At 37.9% G+C, this 19,314-nt stretch overlaps 1 long non-coding RNA gene and 1 pseudogene across 1 annotated transcript; one reads left to right on the top strand and one right to left on the bottom strand.

Annotated features, from left to right (window-relative positions):
• Positions 1-221: 221 nt before the first annotated feature.
• LOC144632871 (uncharacterized) lies at positions 222-19,174 on the bottom strand. Its single transcript, XR_013566960.1, has 6 exons — positions 19,057-19,174; positions 13,280-13,390; positions 4,630-5,405; positions 3,519-3,681; positions 2,411-2,507; positions 222-823 (listed from the first exon to the last, which is right to left on the bottom strand). It is a non-coding gene; the product is annotated as an uncharacterized LOC144632871 (long non-coding RNA).
• On the top strand, positions 6,937-9,852 carry LOC144632084 (extracellular calcium-sensing receptor-like; annotated as a pseudogene).
• Positions 19,175-19,314: the final 140 nt, after the last annotated feature.

Genomic DNA, 19,314 nt, shown 5'->3' on the forward strand with positions numbered 1-19,314 from the left:
AAGACTTAGTATATATAGGGAAGAATTTTTCTTCACACCTTTTTTATTAATTTAATCGATTTTACATTTACAAATTAAAGATTTGAGAAAAGTTAATTGCAACACAAAACAATTGTTTGAAATATTTTAGAAAGGAAAATAAAAAAGTTTACAAAGTAAATTGTTGTCTTTATTGAGCTATCTTTATTAAATATAATAATATCAAAGAGAAGAGACAAAAATGTAATTTTACTTTATTGACTATCTAGACTACATATTGTGCAAAAACATCTTTTTTTAAAAAAAAAATGGCGCATGCGTATTTTGAGCGCCGTATTTTTCTAAGTCTTTTGGCGGGAAAATTAAAAACATTTAAACAAATGTTATAAACAATGACGCATGCGTATTTTAAGCGCCCGTATTTTTCTAAGTCTTTTGGCGGGAAAATTAAAAATATTTAAAACAGATGTTACAAGGAAAACACTGGCCTGCATATTTTCCTGAAGCTTTTGACGGGGATTTGATAAATTTTAAACCGATAAGACAACTGAAAGCACTTAGTTAACAACAAATTAAATGATATGAAAGCAATTGAGAAAATCTTACCTTAACTTATACAACGGCCAATTCGAAATGAAATGACTTGTGCTCAGCCTTTGACTTTAAAACTAATTCTAATCTCGGCTAGTGGTTTTTATCAGAAAAAAAACTTCGATTTTTTCCAAATGATCTTGAAATTATATAAGTTTGTCTACAACCTTAAAGTAAACTTGTCCTTCGCTTGATTCTTGATTAATGATTGATGATTCTTGCTTGGCGTGAATCAGCAACTTCATCTAGCAACCTGTAAAAAAGCATAAAAATACTGATCAATAAAAAATAAATCTGTAAGTGCAGTGATACAGAAACTCTTTACCAAATATTTTATATTTGCTTTCAGTTTTGAAGGCGCTTATTTTGCTGAACGGAATATGAAACTTTTTGTTCGATATCTGAATTCCACTTATTTGTTGTTCTATTTAAGATCACGTAACGGTAATCGGGAGAGTTTTTTATTAAAAAACTAACTTCAATATACGCGTATATGAATTTATGATTTTTAACTAAACAAAGAAACAATTCCCCAGATGACATCACGTAATCCGAGATGGGCAACAAACAAACAAAAAAATGGTCTTTTGCATATTACCATACTCACGATTTCAATATTTAAGTTCAGCAGAAAATGACATTTGTAATGTTTATTGCAACCGGCTCTGGAAGTTGATGAAGTTTCACTTCTGATAGTCTTGATGTTATCGACATGGCAGCAGCAAAGTTTACATTTAAGTGCTTAAACACAAGGTTGCACGTGGAAACAAGACGCTTGAAAAATGTCCGTTTTCCCAGGCTGCAAATTTCAAATCCCCTATAAACAAAGAGTTTTACAAATAATGTGGTGTCTAGTTGTGGAATTTATTCCTCGTACGAAGTGAACTGAAACTTGTAGAAAATATTATTATTATTGCTAAGAACTTCAAATATGAAATTTAAGCGAGTTTGAATTCCGCGTGGTTTGCTCAACGTTAACACGCTAGCTGGTTGTGAAAATACTATGTCAAAATGTTGACGGTTTTATCAATTTCTTGCAAAAGCAAAATGGTAATCGAAACTACTGATAAAAACTTGTATTCTTCTTGGTTTGTAATAATTAGAAAAGAAAACCAGCACATTTTATTCTTCACTAATTCTCACCTATTGTCTCTTATTGTCGATTGCCAGATGGATCCTTGTCTTTTTTGGGAATCTCCTTTTTATAGTGCACCTCTGTGTTAAGATCTTAGTTTTTGTATAATCACTGGCGATCGCTTAGTAGCAAAGAAATTGGGAAGCCTGACCCCGATTTAGTTAATATTATTCAGTGTATTAACTTACTCGAACTTGATTTCAATAGAAAAAAGTATTGACAAATCAACCGAATTTAACAAAAATCGGATGAATGTTCGGCAAATTTCCACGCCGCAAATTTCCAGCGATAAACAGCAGAAAACATTGAAAATAGGGAAAGGAAAGGATTTAATAAAAACAGTTTTTGGGAACCATACCTACTGTAACCTACTCGATAGTTTTTTCGATAGACGTTTCTTATACATGTAGTTCGATTTTAAATTTATAGGCGTATACTTTGAGTGAAACCGAAGTTGTAGTGACAGCGTCAATAGTAAACCTCGAAAACAATAAAAACAAAAACTTTTCCGCGATCAAAACACTCAAAAAAGGGAAGAAAAAACTCCGGTCAAAAAGCCTGGTTTTCCTGCGCAGCCAGCGCTCCGCGAAAGGAAAATTGTTTTTCGCGGCCTCGGGGGGTTAATGAGTCTTTCCATCAGCATTAGCCGCCTTTGACCATAACTAAACCCACTGCTTGGTATGTTTAAATTATGAATCAATTTACCTTATGGACAGATCCTGACGCCATCCTGAAGTTTTTCTTCCCTCTTGAGATTATTCTTTTGATTTTCAGCTTTTTCCATTTGATGCTTGACACTATCCTGGAGAGAGGCAAATACAAATTTATATGAATACACATCCAGAGCCACTTTGAATTTTGCAAGATTTAGATGATAGTTGTACCTGGCCATCCGCGGATTGTTTTAAATTTTTCCAAATATTCAACGAAGACTATGGGGTTTACCGAGCTCAATTTTAGTTGTAATCTCAAAAAGATTAATATAAGAGTGTTTTGACAGATTATTCAGTTGTTATGGTAACCTGCTAAGTCAAGAAGATAATCATGAAATTCTCAAATGATTTAGCTTTGTACAATTCAATATTTTCACATAAAATGATTTACAAAGGATGATAGTACGGCAAATATATCGGGTTGCTTTCAGTATTAGAAAATATTGTACGTTTCAGGCAATTTCGGTGCTTGTATAAAAGACAAACGGCTTGTGTAGTAGACAAGTCAAAATATTGAGTAACTATTTCAATCATAATAATTGAAATCAATATTCCATAAATTGGCTCTCAATTTATCTTACGAAAGACCCACCCCAACGAATTGAGTAGTTTGCTAAGCCCTTGTTAATTTTCAATAACCAAGACGCTTGCATCTCATTCAAAACGACAAACTAATATGAATTACAATTATCTTAATTCAATAAATGTACGACGATCTCACGATGCCAAAACTGAACAGCATTTGAGACACCTCTCTGCCGTGCCAATATGCATTTGATGGGTTAAATGTTGCATTCATTTCTCCCGCACACTTTAGTATTTTTAACTCTACTTCCACCGTGTTCAATACTTCAAACTTTAAAAAAAAAAACAGTTTTGCAACATACTTAGCCTGGTTTTCATAGCGACGCAAGCACAAGCGCAATCACGCAAAAAGGACAAATTTTGATCCTTGTGCTTGTGCTTCCCGCAAGCACAAGCACAAGCATAAAACTGCAATGCGCTTGTGCTTTTGCTTGAGTCGAAGCCGTTTTCACGGAGAAATAAGAGCTGTTATCCTTGCGCTTGTGCTTGCGTCGCTAGTGAAAACCAGGCTTTACCTTGTTTTGTCCGTAACTGAATAAATTCGCTTCTGAGTTGCCAGTTCGCAAATGCTGCACATGGTCTGTTTGTCCACGTAAGGTCTTCAAGTGCATTGACGAGTATTCAGGCGTTCGCTTCAATTTCAACTTCAGGAGACGTTAAAAATGTGACCACGAGGAACTGAAGAAAAAAATGCAAATTAGGTTCAAGATCAAAAATCACACTTCTATTTTTGCACGTGCAAACTGCATGGCAAGATTTCAGGGTCTATTGTTGTGTTGAATTTATCTGGCGTCAGCAAAAATTAAAATGAATCTCCACTGGCCCTTCTAAACCGGAACAAGTTTTTGCAGACAGATCATTAACTCGAATGAACGAAGTGAAGGATTGACTGCAAAACTACGTCAAATTGTTAATGTAATGCATCTTAAGACTAGAATCAAACGAGCCACACAAGAAGTCGTTTGTGGTGTTAGTATCCCATCAGAATAAGGTGACCCTAAACGCCGCGGTCAGATCCAAACATTGGAATTGAACAAGTTTTATCCAGGGTACGTTTGAGCCCTTTCGTGTTGTCATGGTAACTAATGTTGACTTCAAAATGGCCTCAATTTGTTTGTTTGTTAAGCTTCCGCAAACTGTCTATTCCGATAATTTCACGACTATGGATTTTATCTGGAGTAAGGATTTAAACTGTTCATTTTTCGGACAATCTTTAAGTCTCAGGTAATATCCTCCAATGAACCAGCCGCCCTAAAGGGTTTATTCACTAAAATACTCCTAAGTGGAAGAAGGCACTGCGAGCAAAGTGTCTTGCTCATTAGAACATAACACATTTTAATTTTGTCCTCTTTCAGGGCGCGGTTATTCACGAGTGTGGGTTGGTTAAGCTAATCCTTGAATTTGATTTCCAGTTTTGTTATTTTCAGTGAGGTTTTCTGTTTGTCCTCTAGTTTTGGCGTCGACTATTTTCAACTCCACAAAACATCAGCAATGAAAGACACTTTCATGAAAAGGAAATTAAAACCTCGACCAACTTTTAATCCTGGATTAGTCAAGTTATTCGGCTTTTGAACAACCCAGCCCTGGTCTTAACTCATCTCTCAACTCGGAGTCCCATGCACTTACCATTAAATAACTGCACCTCTCTCACACAGACATCCTCGAAGTGTCTGTAAATCTGTGTTCTGATTAATGCCCTGTGAGGCTTACTCTTTCTCCATTCTGTTGCAGCTTAGCGTGCGAAGTCTCATAAAAGTAACAGAGTCAGTTCCGAGAAACTGACATCTCCCATACAGTGGTAATTCTTGTACTGAACTCACGAGCAACCCTCCACGAACTCAAGCATGAGTTTAGTTTGGTATTCAGTCGACTTGTCAGCGATAAGTGTTCTCTACTGATGAACAGAGTGATGGTTTCAGAAACAGTGGGTTTAATTAAAAAAAAAAACTGGATCACCTGGTGTGCTTCAATTCCACTAGTGTCTTCAAGGGCATGTCTGTAGAAACATGTGACATACCGGTACATGGATGGATGCCTCTTTGTAGGTGCATCTCATTCTGATGTACTTGCAAGAGTAGTTTTCAGAATAGTCATGCATGTAACAAACATAATCTCGTGTCGTAAGTTAGCTACAGCTGTAACAGGTACTCGAGTTGCACAAGCCACCAGTTGGTATGATATTGATGTGTAGGGAACCTGTTTAGTAGGTCCGTGCAATGGGGATGGCCACCATTTCTTCATCAAGCATCTGCAGGCTGTCCATTCCACATGAATCACAGTTCCTGCTGATACAAGCCTTGTCGTCATAAATGTACTTGTTATGTCCCTCTGCATTTTTTGCCTTTGCCTTTGTCGACCCTTAAAGGGGCGTCAGTTTTCTTTACCAGTTATCTTTGTTGATCCTACAGTAACAAAAATAATTGTTAACAATCTAGTTTTGCCTACCCACAGTATCATTGTAGATTTATAAAGGTTAGGTCATCTTTGGAGGGGGAAGATAGCTTTTATTATAGAGGTGTATGGGCTTATAACAAAAAATAACTGAGGGGAGCATAAGAGCTTAACAGAACTTTTACTGTATGGCATTCTTGGCTTGTGTATCATTTTCAAGAGTTAGAGTTCAAATTTTGAGTTAACGTTCAACATCGACAAAATGACCAAAGGACAAATTAAAAACTGTGTAAAAATGAAACCAAAGCAAGTTTTCTTCTTTCTGTTCTGGCGTATTGAAAATGCCTAATTTTGCGTAAAGTTTATCCTCCATAGTTGGCTCCTCCGGACTTTTCAAAAATTAAACTCGCTGAAACTTTTAAACAATATTTTTGAAAACAGTTCCCCAAAAGGGTCTTTTTGACGAAACAAAAGAAAATTCCAATTTTCGGTTCTGTCGCGTGATTAGAGTCTGTGAAAACAAAAGAACGAAATTAAAGTGCCGTCTTATAGAAGCCAGTTAAATGCCAATTTGAAAAGGAAAGCGATGTGTGGACTAAGGCCCCGTCTACATTAATTTGAATAAATTGGAATAAGGAATAATTTGAAAAACGCCGTCTGAAATATTTTCCGTCCACACTGGTCCGGACAAATTAAAAAACGCAACTGATTTGGTCAAAAACGGATAAACTGCGTTTTCAAATGCCTACTTTGAAGATCTTTTTCGAAGAGTTCCGTTTTCAAAATGTTTTTCGTCCACACCAAAACGCAAAGCCGGCGTTTTCAAATTAATCCACTTTAAAGACCGTTTTCGAAAAGCTCCGATTTCGGTGGACAATTTATCTGGATAAATGTGACGGTTGGCCAAACCGGCGAAAAAAAGATACGTTTTCAAATTCATCCGGATTAGTGTGCACTGGGCCTAAAACATTTTTCGAGTCGTGAAAATCGCGGGCCAATCCAATCTCGTATTCACTCTGCATTTGCATTATTAATTAACTTTCGCTCGAGTCTGCCACTCGGCTGTGTAAGAGAAGGCGATTGCGCCAGTATATAATTAATTTTATATTAAATAACAATAGGAAATAGACACACCATCATCGAGATAAGCTGACAGTCCTTTCAGGAGCACGATATTATTTTTTAAGCAACAACCTTTGAACACCTGGATGTTTTACATGTAAATTAAAACTTTTGTCGGAAACCACAAGTGTTTTAAATAACTGTTCATATTCAACAGCTTCACATTTCTGTTGTCCTTACGACAGCTTTTATACTTATAGTTGGAACTAAAATGACTTAAAGAACATCGCTGGTTGAAAGGTAAACTAACAAATAATATTTAATCACCTATAAAAGCCATGGCGAACCGGAGAAATTTTACGAAACTGACTTTATTTTCAGGCCTTTAATGATTTTTTTCTCAAAACACAGACCTCCTTCGCGCGAAGACAACAATAAATAAATAAAGTCAACGTGTTACCGACTGGTTTAATTCTGAAGATGAGTCGAAACAAGAATCCACCTCACTATTTGGTTATTTCTTGCCTGTTCTGGATCGCCGCTGTGCAAGCACCGAACAGGGAAGGGCATTTTGTAATCGGTGGACTTTTCCCTGTTAATTTCCAAGCAAAGCAAGGAGGCCAATGCGGTGAGTTCAATACAAAGGGATTGGGTCGTGCCCTATCCATGATTTTCGCGATCGAAAAGCTTAACAATGATTCAAACATACTTCGAAACATAACTCTTGGCTACGACATAAGGATTTATTGTGAAAATGTCACAGACGCAGTACGGTTAACTTACGACTTGGTAAAGGACAGGTGCTGCAAGAACCAAGCAAGAATGGAAATGGGGAAAAAATCGATCGTGGCATTAATCGGACCAGAGGAATCTTCCACAGCACTTGCCATAAGTGGATTCCTTCAGGTTTTTAATGTATCAGGCATCAGCGGAACAACAACGAGTCCCGAGCTGAGTAGAAATTTTAATAATTTCTATCGAACAGTGCCCTCGGATTCTTTTCGTGTAAAAGCGATGGCCGACATCATAGAGCACTTCAACTGGACTTATGTCGCCGCTGTGGGTATCTATAATTCGTATGGTAGAAGTGGAGTGTGGGGACTAGTTGAAGAAGCTTGGGAGAGAAATAACTCTTTCTGCATAGCTATGACAGAACTCATAACCAACGAGTTTCCGCGCATTAACGATGTTGTTACAAAGCTAAGGTGGCGCGAAAACATCAAAGTTGTCGTCTTGTGGCTTTACGGTAGCGTTCAAAAAATGTTTTTCAGGGAAGTTAGTAGACAAAAACTCTCTGGACGAGTTTGGATTCTAAGCGAGGTAACGTTTTCGTCAAACGAGAACTTTTTTCCTCGTTCGGGCTTCTCCCCGCTTCATGGGTCCATAGCCTTTCAACCTCACGATTTCTACGATGGAGGTTTTAGGCAACATTTGAAAGCCTTACTTGCTAATGAAGCTGGAGAGCCAAACTTTCCGGAATTGTGGAGCAAGATTAAGGAGTTGAAACAGAACTGCTCATCCCCTAAGGAAAGCGACATTCATCTCTTCAATAACCAAAGCAAAACGTGCCTTGATGACATTGTTAACGACATGTACAGCTCCTACATTCCATACATCATCGACGCTGTATATTCCGTGGCACACGTTCTGAATATCTTAACTCAGAATGTCAACAAAACTGCAGACAGTAGCCAGAAAAAACTTGACACCAACCTTTACGACATGCAAATGCTGCTTTCCAAAGTAAACTTCACCGGGCTAACAGCAAAAATATATTTTGATGAATTTGGCGATAGGCGATCTGCTGCCTACGACATCGTGAATTTCCAACAAGTAGCTGATGCTAAGCTACTAAAACAAGTTGTAGTCTGAAAATGGGACGCCACTGAGCGGTTACATTTATACAAAAACATTTTTTGGAGCAATGAAGCAGGACGTTCGCCAAAATCTGAATGCTCGGACCTATGCTCAGCGGGAACCAGAACATCTATAACGTCGCCATGTTGCTGGCAGTGTGTCACTTGTCCTCGCGGCACCATCAGCCCGACTCCTGGTTCAAAAAGCTGTACTGAATGTCCCACAGGAAAACGTTCCAATGAAGCTAGAACAGCGTGTGTAGATTTGCCTTTGGCCAATTTGAAGTATTCTAGTACAGGGGGAATTGCAGTTATCGCATTTGGCGCCTTAGGTGTCATTGCCACCCTGTTTTCAATCGCTGTTATCTTTAGATTTTGGAACACTCCCATTGTCAAGGCATGCAACAGGAAACTGAGCCTTGCCCTCCTAACAACAATTCTTTTGCTGTTGTCTTTGGTGTTTATGAACCTCTTTGAGCCTACAAATACAATATGCAAGACCGTTTATCCCTGGCGGTACCTTACTTACAACCTGTGTCTTTCACTTGTGCTGATAAAAGTCTTGCGCATTTCTGTTGCTTTCAAAGTTCCTATAATACAAAATTTAACAATAATCTCTCTTACGGATAGAACGCAAGCGGTGATCGTTATGATTCTGTACAGTTTGCTACTGCTCTTTTTACTGCCTTGGTTTCTCCTGGATCCACCCATCAATGAGAAACACATTTTTCCAGAAGAATATGCTTTCATTGAGTGCAAGGCCTATAGCATGTTAGTTGGAAAAATCATTTTCTTTGTTACATGTTTTTTCGTTTTCTTGCACATGTCACTTTGCGCATTTTGCTGTTTTCAAGTTAGGAACATTCCAGAAAACTTTAGTGAGGCCAAGCGAATAGCATTCTCCATGTACATATTCTTCATTTCTTTACTAGCTTATCATCCGGTAGAGTTCTCCATGAGTGGATGGTATGTGACTGTCGTGGATTGTGTTACAACACTTTTAAGTGCTTACGGTTTCCTTTGTTGTATATTCTTGCCAAAAATATATATCATACTCTTTAGGCCGGACCTAAACACTTTAGCTAGCGTAGGTCACGAAGTAACTCAGTTCTCGTTTGGGTCAAGTTCCGTACATCCGAACCCAACCTTTGATAGCTCTATTCACTAAGGCTGAACATAAACACAATGACATGTCACAAAGAGAATAGCTTGTTTTGATTAACTTGTTGAATTGTAAATAATACCGCAAATGATCTAATAAACGCCCACTGTCAAATAAACGCCTCGTATCCAAATAAACACCCCCCTAAGGTGTAAAGTTTGTATTAGACGCCCCCCTCTTATAAACGCCCCATGTCAAATAAACGCCCCCTCCAAGAATCGCCTCAAAACCAAGGTAACGCTCCATAAAGTAAAATGATGCAAGTTATTTAGTTTTTTGCTTGACTCGGACATCGAAGAGGCCAATCATGCCAACATGATTGTCCCCGATGACGATGAAGACATTGATATCGAACTGTGAACGACATCTTCAGGCTTTGCATTAGCGCAGAATAGATTAGTCTCTTACTCACAAACTCTGTTTTCTGTCTTACTCCGTGAGTAAACTACACGTCTTTTTTTTCTTATTTGTTTTGTTGAGGTTCTTTGAATTAAAGTGAAATAAACGCCTCTCTCTAATAAACAACTCATATCTATTTTACACCTCTCCTAGGACCGCTACTTAACAAATAGACTTCATTTTGCCGTGCGTCTGTTCAGTAATAGATCACAGATGACGTCAAAATGTGGTATGAACAGAGAAGTGGCCCACGAGGCGCTAGCCGAGTGGGTCACTGATGTTCATACCACATTTTGACGTCTTCTGTGATCTATTACTGAACAGACGCACGGCAAAATGAAATCTATTTGTTTTATATAATAACACAAGACTTCAGCACACTTCTGTGTGAGCAATGCTGCCGTACCAATGAGCTAAGTTGTTTTGATTTCACTATTAAGTTTTCGTTAACACGAAGCATTGTTAATCCGATTGAATAAACAGAAAAATGGTCAATTGAAAGTCAATGAAAAAACTAACCTTTATTCCGATTTGGAAAGTTGTTCAAATCTGTAAGCATTAACCGAAGCGTTCAACCGCAATTCGTTTGTTTTCCGTGGCGTCGTCCAACTGTACAACATCGGTCAAACTTTCATACAGATTTCGGATAATTTCTCGAATAATTCACTGTCTTCTTCAAGCTTGTTTCGCCCAGTTAAATGCTTCGAAAGGTGAACGATGCTTGGCGTATTTTTCTCACTGAAGATTTGTAATTAAGCTGAACTTTTTTGCTTTGTTGTGGCCCCGCAAGTTTGAAAAACTTTGCCGACAACTCTGATTTGGACTATGAACTCTGATCACGCGCGCGAGTCACACCACCGCGTGACGTCATCCATGTGTCTGTCCTCTGATAGATCATAAGTAAGAACCAATCAAAATGCGCGTAGAATTCAGGTTATTATATAAAATTTGATAGACGCCCCAGGCGTTTATTAGATCATTTCTACGGTATTATAAATGATGAAGTGTTAGTCACGCAGACACAGATCCAAAGTTATCAGTTGTTTTGCCAAGTCTGCTTTATTAATTGCTTCATCTTGACAACACGTGGGTACATTAAACAACAAGATATGAAATTAGTAAATTCAGCCTAGATTGGCCATAATAGCTCCTATATTTTAATATTCCAATAACAATGGACGTGGAACGTGTTCAAATTAAAGATATCGGAGAAAAACATATTGATCAGTGCACCTGCTAGCCTGTTTGTTCTTCATTCGATTTTCCCAATGTGTTTCGTGCAGTGTCTTGATATATTATTTACACAAACATCCCACACCGTATCTTAATTTCCCACCCTTTACAAACAGGAAAACCTTTTAGCAACTACCGGTATAGCAGCATGTTAATTTTACTCCGTCTGTGGCCTTACACTCGCTATCAATAAGGAAACTACACTGATGGTGACCAATATGAGTTTATCACACTGTCTTCAAGGCTGTGCTCTAAGAAAAATTACAAGGAGCGCAAAGGTTCCAAACTATAAGATCCAGGGTGCCCAGCATAAAGCTTATATGAAAGAAATAAGATTATCTTGGCGCCCAAAGACAAAAGTTAGTCGCCTGAGGCACCCGGGCACCCTTAGAGCACAGCCCTGGTCTTGCAGTTTTGTGGTTTGCTGGTGCTATGTTGTTGTTCGAGCCGCGTACAGGCAGAAAATACAGCGGATCACGGATACCTGAGCGATTCCTGACTTTTCATGTCAGGTAGCTTTGATCGTAGATAGTAAAGAAGTTCAGATCACTTTGGTCAGCCTTCGTCGGTATGTAAGCGAAATTGTTGCGAAAACAAGCAATGAAACAAAACTTCTTACTTAAAAAATTGGCATAAAAACAACATCTACTGCTGTCGCAGTGATACATATGCCAGGGAGACATTAACTGTATTTGTTTGTAATAAAGGGAAAACTTAATAAAATAGACTTAACTCAGCTGTGATTCCCTGATCTAGTCCCTTTAAAGATACGAAATGTGCAAACCTAACCTTGGGAGACATTCATTCTATTTTATTAGTCACCATCGAATATCAATCTATTCAGGAAATTACCGTAAAAACCCGCAGATAAGCCGCACCTTTTTTCCAAAAATTTTCGCTCGAAAGCGGGGGTGCGGCTTATCTGCGGGAACATTCGGAAAAGGTGCCGTAAATTTTCGTTAACTGATGCTAATTTATGGAAAATTATGTAAATAAACATAACATAAAACTACAAGAGAGCACCGGTCATTGCTTTTGCAAGTTTGACAGCTCCTATACTATTTGCAGTGTCGACAATGGCCTATAACTTTAACAGTAATATTGATACTTTTACGAGCGAGAAAATACCACGAGTATTCACGAGTACGATGGCCAATTGTTTCTTTCTCATTTTGCACTTTGATGGAAAATTTGTCGAACTGATTACGAAACTCTCTTTATGCAACAAGTTTATCTCCAATAGATGGCTCCCAAATCTCTTTAATTTGTCGATATGATAGCCACGAAACCCGAACGCCTCCATCGCCATCTTGTTTTGCTTTACGTTCTCGCCCTAGTCCCATATTTCGCGTCCGATCAAATGCCTGGTTACTAAGCTACGAACGTTCTGCAAACGCGTGTTCTTGTTGTTGTGACACAAAAATCTATGGAAAAACTGCGTTGAATGAAGAAATACCTGTCAACAAATGCCAGAAAAAGATCACTCATAATATGTCAAAGTTGGTTTTCATTATATTAAAGAGCTCAAATTGTGGGTAAGACTGAAGTATTTTCTGTTTCAATGTTCATTGAGTTTACGTTCGATGATGAAGACTTCCTAAAGACTCAACTTTGGATTTTTGACTCGACTTTGGATTTTCTTTGATTTACTTTCAAAAAACTTTTTTCCAACATTTGAGTTGTTAAACTCGGGGTGCGGCTTATCTGCGGGTGCGGCTTATAGGCGGGTGTTTACGGTAATAGGTAATGGCACTGCTCTAGGGGGTCATGACTGCATTCCTAATTGACAAATTTTGTGAATCACATCCATGAATCAAATAATTAAGCTTTTCTGTTATCATGTATTTCTGAGCAACCCTCCAAGTCAATTTTTTCCTTAGTGGCCATTTGGCCACCGACTGCTCTAGTTTGGTTGCCAGTGAAAAATTTTAGTCACTCATGCTTTCAATCCTTCTTCTTAATTTTAGTTGCCAGGCTGGCAACTTCTAATCCAATTTAGTCACCAGCTCCGAAATTTTAGTCGCCATGGCGACTAAAATGGTCTTTACTTGGAGGGTTACTGAGGATTGTAAAAACATTTGTTTTTGTTCTGTGATTTGTGAAAAGCAAATTAAAAATTAAGTTCCATTCTCCCCCTTGCCTTCCCCTCCACTTTGTACCCACAAGCACTTACCTTCCATGATAAGGAGAAGTCTGCCATTCTGCAACAATTTGTAGATTACATGTACTTGAGTACATGTAGAACATGTGTCAGAAAGTATTGAGAACCAGGATGTTTATTCAGCTGCAAAAGCAAAAACGATTAATACAATGTGATTGAATGCTACATGGCAATCTAATTAAACTGCAAAAAAGTATATAGCGGATAATACATGGTTGTTTGGAGATATGAAATTTATCTTTGAGTGTGCAAATCGAGATTATCATATCGATTCCAACACAAGAAGAGAAATTTCATATCTCCAAGCAACCATGTATTATTCATTTTATAAACCTATAAAAAACGAGGTTTTTGATAGTTTTCCGAAGATTTCCGCACATTTTCTGAAGATTTCCGAAGATTTTCAAAATGCTGTCTGAAGCTCATACGAACGTTTCAGAAAATTTCCGAAGGTTGCCGAGGAATATCCAAAGATGTTTCGACTTTAAACTTAGGCTCATTCAGCATTGAAACAAGGCAAATTCTTCAGCACACGTGTCAAAATCTATATCTTCACATGTGAAAGATATCATAATAAAATTATTATCTTTAACAGTGTTAAGATATGATTTTTCTCAGCGAGAGAAATCCTGGTAATTTTGAACATTTGAGTGTCTTGGAATGCATTTGGTGTTTTGACTTTATTTTCCTGTCGCAATTACGTTTGCTAGTATTACATCATTATTGATAGCACCGGTTTTGTCGTAAATATTTTGTTTTTTAATTGTAATTAGACTTCTTTTATTCTTCAAACATTTCTTTTAGCATTACGTAACAAATTAACGGTCATTCGAAAAAATTGCCTGAAGAGTGTGGTCATCTTTTGACCATACGAAACAGAGCTGTTGCAATAAATCAATGGAATACTATTGAAGCCTGGAACCTTTTTAAATAATTTTGTACCGCTCCTAAAAAAGTTGAGCGCTCTCCGAAAATCGTTCCACACAAGAAATTTGAAGTTATATATATATATATATATTTAGTAGAAACTCAGCTGTGTTCTATTGGAAATCCGCGACTCTGATTGGTTCTCCCACTGTTTTCTGTTCGCCGATAGAAAACAGTCGCGCGCGCGTAGCTAATTAAGTGGTAAATTTTATTGATTTTTGTCTTCAAAGTGCACAATATTGTAGGTATTGGACTGCAATCCTTTAGAGTCTCTACTAAAACAATTAGACTACTCGCCTTCGTTTTCTATGAGCGATAGTCAACTCGGCTGCGCCTTGTTGACTATTTGCTCATAGAAAACTCGGGCTCGTAGTCTAATTGTTAAATATATATATCTATTATTTATATTATACATTTATCTGACTGGATTTGCAAAAACATACCTGGGCACACTTCCCCAGGGCACCCCCCTGGCCATCCGATTGCAACTTGATGAGTACCGCCGGACCTCTGCTCCATCAGGGGGTGGCCCTCTGTCCAAAGGCTCGCATCCCACCAAGGAAAGCAGCTCAGCCAACAGACAGGGTTCAACACTAGAACATGCAAGAAAGCGTAAAGTAAAACACTCAGAGTACCAAATCTAACCCAACCTCTCCCCCCTTGCTTTTCAAAGATAGCCGCCAGCCAGCCACCAGCTAAAAGCCCTGTCCCTGGGCCAGGTCTGGGCATAAGTCTTGACGCGCAGCCCCCTCAAGTTTTGACCAGCGAGGCCACAGGCCGCATTGGACTAAAAAGTCTGCGGGCATATTTTTTCAAAATCCAGTCAGATATTTATTGTATGTTATTAGCCTGGAGCTCCGACTCAACAATAAAGCCTTCATTTGAGCCTGCAGTGGCCCATCAAGTCAGGCCTTATCCCCATTTCCATAGGATGAAGCAACCTAGGAGTATCTGTACCACTACCCCCTTCCCTGGATGGGATGCCAGTCCATTGCAGGAACACCCCCAGCATTCAATTTTTTGGTACTCATTTATAGACCAGGTCCCGGTTGTTCAAAGGGTGGATAATGCTTTACCTGGAGGATAAATGGCTTTCCAGTGGATATATGTAAGTGTTGACAAACATACTATGCTATACACTGGATAGTGATTTATCCGGTGGATAGCATTATCCACCCTTCAAACAACTGGGGCCTGGGTGGAGAGAGGCACTGTGAGAGTAGTATCTTGCCCAGGATCACAACACAGAAACTCAAACCCAGATCGCTCAATCCAGAGTCTAGCTTGCTAATCATCAAACCACCGTGTCTTCCACAGATTAGTATTGGTAATCAAATGGTGACGAGTGAAATTAGGAAATAATTTCACGCTCGCCTAAAGGCTCGGGAAATTATTAGCATTTTGACAAAATGCAAGTGAAATTATTTTCTAATTTCACGAGTCTACCATTTGATTACATTTTAATATCATAGGTGACAAATTACGCTTGCAATCGTAGGTTTTTGACTGGTATATTGCATCGCGGACTCCGAGCTTTGAAAAGTTGAAAGCATACATGTACATTTTGCTCAAGTTCGCAAGTTTTTTAGTCTTTGAAGAAAACCTTTTAGAGAGTCCTTTTTGCTGTTGACAAAAAGTTTCAAAGATGAATCAACTGTCAATTATTTCTCACATTATGACTCACAGTAGTTCGTCTTAAATGAACTTAAAACGGTGCCTGTGTAAAACGCTCAAAAATCCGCTCGATGCCATTTATATGTAATTGGCTTAGGTCTTGAAGTCGTTTTGACATTTTGAAATATAAAATATCATCAAAAAATTTATTACATGGCCAAGGCTAGCTGGCTTAGATGAAATTCAAGCGAAATTGTACAAATTTAATTTGTCACCTATGATATTATATAACAAAACAAAACAAACATACCTCCCCCTGAATATTTTTGCAAGTAGAAGAAAGGTCAACATTAAGTAACTGCAATGACAATCAACAAGAGGGACTAATGTGTAGCGAGTATGAAAGTGTTTGTCTTTGCAGATGTCAAAATGCAAGATTGTCAGTAGCAGTACATTTGAATATAATTCTTTTAATTTATTATTATTATATACACTGTACATGTACATGTTTACATTTGCTGAAACCCATTGAAGTGCATGTGGGAGAAGCAGTAAACTCCAGATTGATTGGTCGGGATTCAAGCCCTGGCTGGGGTTATTGAGTTGTGTTCTTGGGCAAGACACTTTTATCTAGCAATGCCTCTCTTCACCCAGATGTATAAAATTAATGGGTACTGGCAAACTAACACTGGGGAGTAACACTGCGATAGACTATCATCTCATTGCCCCATTGTCACACATTGAAAGGGGGCTACTAATCCTCCAACTGTGTTGGATAATTTCTAATTTCAATCAATCAAACAAGCAAGCAATCAATCCATTTTTGTTTTTAACACGTGCATGTCTTAATCCACACCATAATGATAAGAAAAAATTTGGTGCACTCAGGAAACGACACTTGCCCAATAGTGATAAAACTTTTGGTTGCTTCCCTTTACGTACATGTACACAAGCAGGACAATCGAGAGGTCTGAATAGAGAACAATACCAAAGCTCTCAATCCTATTTTAAGTATTGCATAAGCTGTATGGACTACTTGATTATATAACCCCATTTATTTTTTTTATTATTATTTTTCAATTCTAGTGAGGTAAATATAACAATAATTTATTATTATTGTTATAATTAGGTTATATATATCTGTAAAGAAAACAAAATTTGTTTTCTTTACAGATATATATTTAACAATTATTCTATGAGCCCGCGTTGGATACGAGGTGGTAAATAGCCAACGAGGCGCGAAGCGCCGAGTTGGCTATAACGACTCGTATCCAACAAGGGCGAATAGAATAATTGTTTTATTAAATTCTTCTTTAAGTTTAAATCGACTGGACATTTCAGTTTGATGTAAACGAAGTGATAGTATGTGGAGGCGGGAAAATTTGTGGCGCGGCGTTCACTTCTTGAGTTGAATGAAACACGCAAGGAAAGCGAGCGAGAGAGTTTTCTTCCCAAGATTTTCATCGAAAAATCTCCTCTAAGGTCGTCTATGTATCCTGAAAATTGTGACAACAGTTAAGATTTACGGGATGATCCGAAGCAAAAGCTTTTCTGGAAACTACACGTCTTCTGCAAGTAGAACGAAGCAAGTGTTTACATTGTACTTGTAATTTACGGCTCGGCGGCTGTCATCAAGACTGCTATATTATTTGTAGCGAAATTGAGCTCAAAGTGGAACAGGTTTATTGAAGTATAAAAGGACAAGACCAAGATTGAAAGGTAACAATCTTTACAGAAGTGCTGAGCCTAATTTTATGACGTACAATGAATGAAACTGTGTCAGTTTGCCGTTCTTTCGTAAATTATTTGCTGCCTTTCTACTTTATTCACTCGCTCTTGTTGTGCATTTACAAGTATTATTAATTAAACTTTTCGCATCAATCCTTTTGTTTTGGGTAGTTAATTTTACTATGGCATTTCTGTGGTTTTTGTAGGCACCGCTGATTATTTCTTGTTCAAAAAGCTCGCCAAATTTGCTGTTTTCAACCATTTTTTCTGATGGAACTGTCGCTTCCCATAGAAAAATTTTACGCTGAGCGACACTTGCCGCACTCATTTCCCATATAAGGTCAAACATAGGTATACGAGCTGATAACCGGGATTCAGTGAACCAATCAGAAAGCTAGAAATGCAATATCCGAGGTTGAGAATTTAATAAAACCTGATATACCCAAGCACCGCAAGTGCCAAACAAAACGCAATTAAATGCAATTATGGCAAAAGAAGCACAAGTGATATAAGTTAATATTTATCAAGGCTCATGTTCAGAAGATCATTTAACATCATAGATCAAAACAAACCCCAGCTTGATAAGATTTTATAAACACATTTCAGATAGCTTTGAAATACATTCTTTCCGTGGACAGAAATAAAATGTGATCGAAGTGGTGCTAGCACAAGTATGAACAGCTAAAAGATCACGAAAAAAGAACTGAAAATGATTTATTTGTGTCGCACAGTTTTTCAGTGCCTTGTGGGTTTTCAGGTGCATTGCATGCCGGCTCGTACATTGTGCATCCCCAAATAATTTATTAATTATACCAGATGAATTCCAGTCCGTCTGCGCTGTTTTTTTTCTTTTTTTTTTTTTTAAACAAAAAAAAAAAAAAAAAAAAAAAAACTTAAGAATAATTAAGTGATTTTAATGAGCACTGTTTCTTTGAGCCAGACTAATTTGCATAGTCCCTTTACTATGCAAATGACTCACTCGATGACACTTAATGTAAATTTTAAGTGGTAGAGCAGTTAGACCGCAGGCCGACTTATATTTGCTTTTCGTACGTGATTCTTCAGGGTAAGCAACAATTCATTTCACCTTTAATAATTTCAATCATTGTTGTTCGAACTTTTATCTTCACAGCGTCAAATTTGCAGTAATTTCGTGGAATACATTAACAGATCTTCTTTAGCGAAGGTCACTAGAAGGCAAAGCCTGTACGCAGCCTTTATTCATGTACGAATAGCAACATGATATTTTTTAAGTTTTTTTTTTCTAGTTCAACTTTAACTTTTAGATCAGCAAGATTTACCGTTCAGTAAGCTTATTAATAAGCCTAGAGTTAGTTGTCTTAATAGCTATTTGAAAAAGGGAAGCTTAAACAAGTGCGGTACAAGCATAATCTTACGTACGCTGGTGTAAAACGACGCTAAAACCGAGCAAACCCAAGCATAATTTACTCCACATTTCGCAACTAATTCGCCCTGAAACTAAACTAAAAAGCTTAAGAATTTAAAGAGTGGTTACAAACCTAGAAATTACGCCCATTTTTGATCGTCTAGTTGGCTTTAGTGCGAGTAAACGTGAGTTGAATTTTCCAGCAGTTGAATTTCACGTCCCCTCCGACACATCCGCCATCTTGGAAGTACAGTTTGCGAGAGACTGAGACTGAGGCATTCTCGTCCCCATAGCCCTTTTCGTTTCTCTTAGCCGGCAGGGCTAGGCAGTAAAAAATTATTTCTGTAACAAAAATTATTTTTATACTATTTTATAATACTACACTGTAATT

The sequence above is a fragment of the Oculina patagonica genome, chromosome 12, assembly GCF_052425735.1.
Source record: "Oculina patagonica isolate OP01 chromosome 12, crgOcupat, whole genome shotgun sequence".
Classification (NCBI taxonomy): domain Eukaryota; kingdom Metazoa; phylum Cnidaria; class Anthozoa; order Scleractinia; family Oculinidae; genus Oculina; species Oculina patagonica.